Below are 9,503 nucleotides of genomic sequence, written 5' to 3' on the forward strand. Positions count from 1 at the left end.
TAAAAAGTTCAACGAACTACTGTTGGCAGCAACGCTGAGAGGGCGATGCAAGGTTGGTATTCTGATGCACGTTTTGAGAGTGCTGCTAATCGCCACATTGTTTTCTTCTTTTCTGTGAGAGCGATAATGATGTTCCTTAGGTCTAAGACCAGAGCAATGTGCATTCAAATAACTGGTTGTTGTTACTTTTCGAGTAATTTCTGAGCGTAAGAAAATTTAGTTTTTTGTTTTTTGTATATGACGAATTAACTATATACACAAAAGCAAATACTTTCATGGAGTTCGAAATGTATTTATTATCAGTAACCCTGACTCCCTCCCACGAAGCAAGGCGTCGAGAGCAGTGGCCAGACGGAACGGACCAAACTCTTGGGAACGGCATACAAGGAACTTAGTCGATAAATATCGACAGGGGGCGGACAAATGGTTTACATGTGAAATGTGTGTATATGGGTGTGGTTCTGAAACAAACAAACAAACAAACCATGTGAAACCCCCCCCCCCCCCTCCCACCGCTCGCAGGCTGAACGACTGACGTCACATGTCGCTTCGGTCTTTTCCAGAAGAACACCGCGTGTACATAATACACAATTCGATCGCGTAGCACTGCCAATGCACATTTTCGCAACGAAAACCGTGCTACTGTTTCTTGTGTGTTAAATCTGAAAGCAATATAAGTGAACGAACAATTGAAAACTGATATCACGTTACTAAACTCCCAAAAGTAATAAATTACTTCTGACTGCGGTACACAATACATTTTCAAAGCAATTTTTATTATTTTCAAGACATAAAAAATACAACGGAAAAAAAATGCAAGCAACAACAATTTTTTTTAAAGTACAGACTAAATACTGAAGCTCTCTATTTCTCTTTAGTATGTTGGATTCAGGTGTACTTACTCACAGTTGCAGACAGATACAGATTCAAACACGTGTCGAGCGTAAAACAAAAAGTGAAACTAGAGAATAACATGAACCTGAAAACTTTTAAAATATTTGTACCCAGCACCAAGAGAGATTATTGTAAAAAAAAAAATGTAATACAAAGTGTGTGAGTTCTACATAAGACAGGAGAATTTACATAGCAACAGAAAACATGCTTGTAAATCACTGAGCACCAACAGTTAAAAATCACTATCGCTCACCTCATGCAGACTGAAATGCAAACCTGCACACATACATACACACAAACAAGGGGGGAGCATCCGTGGACAGGCACTAATGATATGATCAACTGCATATGTAGCTAACTTTGCCCGTCTCACACCTTGTTAATGTTAGTGTCACTGGTACGCAACCTGTTCTTCATGCTCTACTCTTTCCACCCGCGCTGCACTTTGTCCATCATTGACATTGTCCTCAGCTTGTGGTGGACTCGGATTTAAAAAAAAAAGCAGGACAGCATTTTCGAAAACATCTTCTTGCACTTTCAAAGAAATGTCAAATGCATAAACTGTGTCATAAAAAAGCACAGGCACTGTATCATTGATTTGGCACTGTTGCAGAAAGTCCTTGTCATCAGCTTTCATTTTGGCAGAGCAAGCGACACCCACAGTCCGACGAAAAATGTCCTGCATGTCAAGGAACATTTGCACAATGTTGTCTTTGACAAATGTCAGTCCTCCTCGGTTAAGCACCGTTGTCATGTCAGTTGAAGAATCACAATCACTTTCTGACAGCTCACTGAACCTCAGTGCTTCTAAACAGCGCAGTTTCTCGTATCTGTATGCACCTTTCTTGAGGCCCCAAACTTTCTTTTTTAGTTTCTTCACCACACTCCCAGCAACATACCTGATCACATCCTTCCTCACACACTGGCACCGGTCGGTCATTCGCGTTGTCTTCCTGTTTGCACCCATAGGTTGCTTCGACCAGCCTTTCAAACATCCTGAGGCAAATGGAAGCTGATGCATGAGTCGACTTGGTGACCTCTGTAATGCTTGCATGGCTTGCGTAGTACAATGAGTGAGCCTTTTCCTTGGCCGCGTTCCGGAACTTCCCTCGTAGACCAAGGCATGACTCAAACACCTGAAGTTTGTCCCGAAGAACAGCACCTGTCAAACAGACCACAAAGTCTTACACTTGAACACATACAATAGAACCACCTTTGTATTACCTCAAACAATCTGAGAAAGCGGGTCTTTAAAAGGAGGCAGTCTTAAAATGAAGGAAAATTTACAGAAGTTATGCACAGACAAACTGACAAAATAAGGTCTTAAAAGGGAGGGATTATCAAATTGGGGGGGGGGGGGGGGGGGTCCACTGTATATATATATATATACAATAATAGATTTTTATTAGTCCATATCTTGGGATAATTCCCTGCCTCGTATAACTTTAAAAGAAAGGCAAACACACACACCATTGTATCCAAAAAGAACACTTGCACATTGACAAGTCTGGAATGTGTACGCGAATGATCAACAATAATTACACGTATGCCATACAGGGAGCACTGCTTACTTGTCATGTATATATGACAGCTTATTTTCAGCGTAACTGAATAACTTGAAATTTAAACTTGAAATTGTTTTACATTATAAGCAAAAGTGAAAACACTACTCCAATAAAATTGTATTCATTCATACAGTGTTTCCCTAAACACTTACAGTCCAAGGTTTTAACATGGCTTCACAGATCAGCTGACAGGCATTCATTTTCTGCAATCTCACTGCACACCTCTTCCAAAAGTGGAACTGTCACCTGTTGACATTTAAAAACACATGTAAATGTACACACAGTGACACAATAAAAAATCATGCGTAATGAGAATTATCCAAAAATAGTATATGATGCACTGGTGTCAAATGTGTTATGGTATTTTATGTTATCACAGAATCTAAGTCTTGAAAAATACACATGTTCACACAAAAATATGGCAAATACCACATGAGACTGAAATATACACAAATCTGCAGTAACTTGACTGAGAAATCACAAGCGGGTGTAGTTGTAGGCATCACAATCACAAGACAAACAAATTCTGCCTTTATGTTTAATATTTTTCAACAATAAATGTTGCAAATGTAACGAATAACTTCTCACCTTTTGTGAAATAATACTTTGAGCTTGACACACTTCTGACTGTACAGGGGTTTTCATCAACAACAAAAGTGGTGCTTGCTTCCTGAAACAAAATTATTCAATGATGAAAAGAACTGAATGTGGCAGTGTTCAAAGTGATATTCAAACTTGTATACAACTATCAGTACCTATACTGTAAAACGAGAAGGCTATAGTATGTGTCATTCAGTGTTTTGTGCTGTAACAATGAAATGCAATCAATGCAAGTTCTTGTAGTCTAGAAATAAATACAACAATAATTTCAATTGAAACCACAAACTAGTCAAATAAATTGTGTAAATAGTTGGACAAAGAGATGCTTATTAACCCAGGGAAATAACAGGATTTCTTAGCAAAACTTTCCCAACCCAATTACCTGATTCAGTCCGGCTTTTCTGCTTTTAACACTTACTTTCAGTTTCACTAGAATATATCACAACTACAAGAATAACAATGGAACAGGAATGAGATTTTGTTTTGTTTTTGTAAACTACATCAGGATTTAACTAGTTTGGAAGCTCTGCTTACATACAAAATACAGACAGTGACGTTCAATCGTGGTGGCTGATCAGATCAGTGCACTGACTGAGACGGACGATTCGATTTGATCGCTTCACCACGCCTTTCCAACTATGTGCTCCCATACAGTTTTGGTAGATACATGCTTGTGCAAGTATGTTATTAGTATTACCAATATGAATCTTATTTTCCTTTCGATGGTCAGTTTTACTCACCTCTGTAACGGCAGTCACCTCTGCGAATGCTGTCGAAGAATCTAACCGAAAGTAAACATTCTGGGAATCTACGCGCATCGGCCTTGACGCAAGTTCAATACTGAGCCAATGAGCGCCGCGCGGCGCGGCGATCCAGTCTATCTCTTTTGAGGCCTTGCAAGGTTTTGACGGCAACAATAATTGTTGTAGTTCTCTAAGACTTTATTTCTGTTTGATTTGTAATATGTTGGGAAGACATATTTATCAATTGATCAACAAAATAAAACATAATAAAAAACGACACAACGTACGTACATTGTTAAAATTATTATTGGCCAACGTTGAACATTTAACGAAGGCCTCAATCTTCCCGCACCGTGGACCAGATTAGTCTAGTAGGTGCTTGATTTTGGTATTTTGATTTTACATAACATTAAACCTTTCTTGGGGTTTATGGTCATGGCAACAGCCATAATTAAATTATATCATGTATAATATTACATTTCAGCATATTTGAATTACATGTCATCATACCAAACTGTCATACATTTTTATTCCCACATCATTCTGATTGATCACAACCAAACCTACTATCAGTGGACACATCCAAATGTAAGCGCCTGTTCATGACAACTTTTAATCGATCTAAAAATAGCAACTTGCTGGGTCCTTTGTCGCCAACAGACACTGTTTGGCCTGTAGGTAAAATGTACAATGTATTTTCTGATTTGTGCACAAAAGCTTTTTTTCTTTTTTTCTTTTTTTTAACATAACAATGTTTAATGTCACTGTATGTTTAAAAGACCATGGTCATATTTGTAAAAAAAATGTTAAATTAGAAAATAAATAACATTTTGGTTCATGATTTTTCCTACACCTGTGCTGAAAATAAGAAATAAAAATGTCGGTATATAAGTCACTCAAATACAGCAAGCTATGAATGGCTCGGTTTGAGTTTGTTGCAGTTGACCCTGCACAATGCGACGTATCATGTTTTTGTTGAACAATTTTGACGTCACCCCTCCCATAGGGTGACGTATTTCACAACTTCCTGTGTTACACAAACTCTGTGATGACCAATTTTGACGTCACCCCTCCCATAGGGTGACGGATTTCACAACTTTCTACAGATGAACAATGTTGCCTTCACCCCTCCCATAGGGTGACGGATGTCACAACTTCCTGTGTACACAAACTGATGACGTATTTCACAACAAAATGGCGCTGCCCATGGTCAACCTCTAAACTATCCGTATAGAATGGGGGCGTCCTCGCCCCCATAATGAACTCCGCCGCACGGCCAGCTTTGCGGCATCCATCGGAGAGAGACTCTAAATCGTGCAGTCTGTCGAACGCAGAAGAAGAAGTAACCCTGACATTTCTGCGAATGTTGGCCCCTCAGCAATCGTCATTGCTCACGTCGTCGTCGTTGTTGTTGTTGTTGTTGTTGTTGTTGTTTGTTGTTTGTTGTTGTTGTTGTCCGGTCTGGAACGCACACGAAGAAGAAGGTCGATGTGTAATTTTTGACTTGAAGACCAAAGGTCTAGGTCATAAAATAAACGTAGACTAAGAAACTTGCATTGCTATCTGCCCAGTCAGTTAAAAACCATCCTGGTATTAGACAAATTAATCATGATGGTGTAACAAACTAACCAAGTACTCCAGAGCCAGCAAAACAAGATGATGAAATAATCCTTTTATTCATGAGTCTCAAAGGGCTGACCAGAGATTTTCATCATGAGTGTTGACTTCCCAATGTCCCAAGGAGTGCATCGATCTTCTGGATCAGCATCCTTTTGGAGAGGAATCATCTCTCGGCGAAGTGACATCTCTTCCTTTTTGTTGAAAAGAAGATTGATGTGAATGTCCGAATAGCAATCAGGGGAATCGGAGGCATACATGCGATGACAGAGAGAGCCAAATGAGAGAGAGAGAGAGAGAGAGAGAGAGAGAGAGAGAGAGAGAGAGAGAGAGAGAGAGAGAGAGAGAGAGAGAGAGAGAGAGAGAGAGAGAGAGAGAGAGAGAGAGAGAGAGAGAGAGAGAGAGAGAGAGAGAGAGAGAGAGAGAGAGAGAGAGAGAGAGAGAGAGAGAGAGAGCATAATCTGCACTTTTTCAAAAAGTGATTTTTTGGTCAAACATCAGCAAACTTGATCATCTTGGAAACGTTCAGATCTTTGTTGGTATGGAACTTTAAGAAATAAATGCTATTAAGTTTGTGAATCTCGTTTAGTAGTTTCTCCGTTGTTCCGCTCTTTATCGGAGCCACTTACACACAACAGCACACTTGTTTCATCAACCAGTGACATCAGCGTTGCACGGAATAACTGACACTGACACCAATGACCTTGCATAAAACACTATCGACGGACCAATACTTCCATCAATCACGCAATCTTCTTCTTCTTCTTCAGGGTTCCAGAAATTCTGGTGACGTGTGAGCACGTTTGCTCATTTGGGTTCCCCACACTATACTCTAAGAGCATAGTCAGCTTCACTCCGCTTTCGTTGGGTAGGCATGCTGGGTATTTTCGTGTTTCCATAACCCAACGAACTCCGACATGGATTACAGGATCTTTTCCGTGCGCACTTGGTCTTGTGCTTGCGTGTACACACGAAGGGGGTGAAGTCACTAGCAGGTCTGCACATAAGTTGACCTGGGAGATCGGAAAAATCTCCACTCTTAACCCACCAGGCGGCAGCGACCGGGATTCGAACTCACGACCTCCTGATTAAGAGGCCGACGTCTTACCACTGCGCCACTTCACGCAATCAATAGCTATTCCCTCCCCCCTACCTGAACCTTTTTGAAAACAATCTCACAGCTATTCTCGCCCAAATCAAAGACCCTTCAATCCCAAACGGAAATTATTGAAGCCAAAAAACAGAGAGCATGGAACTGCTAAGGTGTTTGGTCTCCCAGGCACGGCAAAGACGCTGATTGCAATCATGAAGAGCGGGGAGCTGGGGACCCACGCTACCGTACGAATATCGCTGGAAGAGATTGTGAAAATGTCCATGGTCCAGCCTTTATTGCTTGGTGCCTGCATTGATCGGTAGAGGTCAGGAGTTGCCCCTGGCGATGCTGACCGAGATGGAGGAAGAGGAGGACGTGGATGAGGCGGAGTAGAGGGAGGCATTTTCATGTTTTAATTTGTTATTTTTGTTATTTCTACCAGCGACTGCGATTTCTGTCACGTTATAAAAATGCAAGAGGGAGTGACGCGTGTGTGTGTGTGTGTGCGTGTGTGAGCGCGTGCGTGTGTGTGTGTGTGTGTGTGTGTGTGTGTGTGTATGTGTGTGTGTGTGTGTGTGTGTGTGTGTGTGTGTGTGTGTGTGTGTGTGTGTGTGTGTGTGTGTGACTTGAGGCGAGGAAGCTTGAGTGTATACTGCTAGTTTTAGTGAATGTATTTTTTATACTTATGCTGTCCAGTGTTGTTTTTAAATTAATGTTGTTGATCAGTTTGTATAAATGATGCGTGTGTTGGTGTATATGGCTGGATTTAAATGTTTCTTAACCGCAATGTCATCACAAATTCCCAACCTTGGGCAATTAAAGATTCTGTATTCTGAGGAGGAGCAGGAAGAGGAGGAGGAGGAGGAGAAGGAGGAGGAGGAGGAGAAGGAGGAGGAGGAGGAGAAGGAGGAGGGGGAGCAGGAGGAGGAGGAGAGAGAGATTGCTATGCAAGAGCGAGAGAGAGGGAGGGGGGAGCTACAGAGAGATGTATTGATGTAATACTGAGAGAGGGAGGGAGAGGGAGCTAGGGGCGGAGCGAGAGAGAGAGAGAGAGAGAGAGAGAGAGAGAGAGAGAGAGAGAGAGAGAGAGAGAGAGAGAGAGAGAGAGAGAGAGAGAGAGAGAGAGAGAGCTAGCTAGCTAGAGAACGAACGAACGTACGAAGGAACGAACGAACGAACGAACGAACGAACGAACGAACTTTAAAGAGAGAAAGAGAGAAAGAAAAAGATTGACGTACGAGCAATGTGTGTCTATGTTGCGAAGATAGATTATAATATCTAACGTTTCGTTGAAAGGCAACTGCAGGGTTCATTCTGAAAATGTCCCATCGCCTTGAAGTGTATCATTTTATCATTTAGAATCGACATACAGCACGCCGTTATAGAATCCAATAAGCGTTTCCTTAGCAGTTAAACCCCCTGCTCCTAGAGCGTTGCACCTTTCAACTCCCACCAGAGATGACAGTCCTAACCTTGATCTACATTCTTTAAAGGATTGATTATTATTGTTTATCGTCTCTTCATCATTGAATGCTTTTCGAGACCGTTCTTTAAAGGAGGCCACATGGATGTAAAGAAAGAACATCAGAAAACAGAGGCCGCAGAAAGGGAACAAGATTGACAATGGACAATCATGAAACTCACAATGTTTAAATAGTGAGAGGTGTTCAGATAAAGAGAGAGAGAAAGAACATCAGAAAACAGAGGCCGCAGAAAGGGAACAAGATGGACAATGGACAATCGTGAAACTCACAATGTTTAAATAGTGAGAGGTGTTCAGATAAAGAGAGGGAGAAAGAACATCAGAAAACAGAGGCCGCAGAAAGGGAACAAGATGGACAATCGTGAAACTCACAATGTTTAAATAGTGAGAGGTGTTCAGATAAAGAGAGGGAGAAACAACATCAGAAAACAGAGGCCGCAAAAAGGGAACAAGATGGACAATGGACAATCGTGAAACTCACAATGTTTAATTAGTGAGTGGTGTTCAGATAAAGAGAGGGAGAAAGAACATCAGAAAACAGAGGCCGTAGAAAGGGAACAAGATGGACAATGGACAATCGTGAAACTCACAATGTTTAAATAGTGAGAGGTGTTAAGATAAAGAGAGGGAGAAAGAACATCAGAAAACAGAGGCCGCAGAAAGGGAACAAGATGGACAATGGACAATCGTGAAACTCACAATGTTTAAATAGTGAGAGGTGTTCAGATAAAGAGAGGGAGAAAGAACATCAGAAAACAGAGGCCGTAGAAGGGGAACAAGATGGACAATCGTGAAACTCACAATGTTTAAATAGTGAGAGGTGTTAAGATAAAGAGAGGGAGAAAGAACATCAGAAAACAGAGGCCGCAGAAAGGGAACAAGATGGACAATGGACAATCGTGAAACTCACAATGTTTAAATAGTGAGAGGTGTTAAGATACAGAGAGGGAGAAAGAACATCAGAAAACAGAGGCCGCAGAAAGGGAACAAGATGGACAATGGACAATCTTGAAACTCACAATGTTTAGATAGTGCGAGATTTTAAGATAAAGAGAGGGAGAAAGAAACACGTACAATCGAGATAAAAGTGTTGAGATTCAATGCAGGGGAGGGAAAGGCAGAGGAGCTAAACGGAGATGAAAAAGGAGAAAGCTTAGCATAGAGGCCCACAAAAGGTAGCACGTGATTTCTGGGGGCGATAAATTTATTGGTGGTCGATACCTCCCGTTCAGCGGACAGAAGAAGCCAATTCCGCAGATCTAATTTTCTTGTCCCTCTCCTCTGGCCGTGGTGTGAGAGGGGGGACAACTCGGCCCTCGACAGCCTCCCAAAAGTCCTGCCCCCTTTCATCTCAGATCCCCAAATGACGCCTGTTGTCTCTTCAGGGACGCATCAATTTGGGCCCCAAGAAAGAAGGGCTTGTGCGGAGGGGATGGTATAATTATGGGATGATGGGTGAATGAATTTTTAAGGCGATTCAACCAACCAAGCAACCTAAACAACCAGCC

The 9,503-nt window shown here is 41.6% G+C and overlaps 1 long non-coding RNA gene across 1 annotated transcript; it reads right to left on the minus strand.

Annotated features, from left to right (window-relative positions):
* Positions 1-511: 511 nt before the first annotated feature.
* Positions 512-4,122, minus strand: LOC138962043 (uncharacterized). The gene is made up of 4 exons (XR_011454383.1): positions 3,800-4,122; positions 3,048-3,129; positions 2,612-2,705; positions 512-2,056 (listed from the first exon to the last, which is right to left on the minus strand). It is a non-coding gene; the product is annotated as an uncharacterized lncRNA (long non-coding RNA).
* Positions 4,123-9,503: the final 5,381 nt, after the last annotated feature.

The sequence above is a fragment of the Littorina saxatilis genome, linkage group LG3, assembly GCF_037325665.1.
Source record: "Littorina saxatilis isolate snail1 linkage group LG3, US_GU_Lsax_2.0, whole genome shotgun sequence".
Lineage (NCBI taxonomy): Eukaryota > Metazoa > Mollusca > Gastropoda > Littorinimorpha > Littorinidae > Littorina > Littorina saxatilis.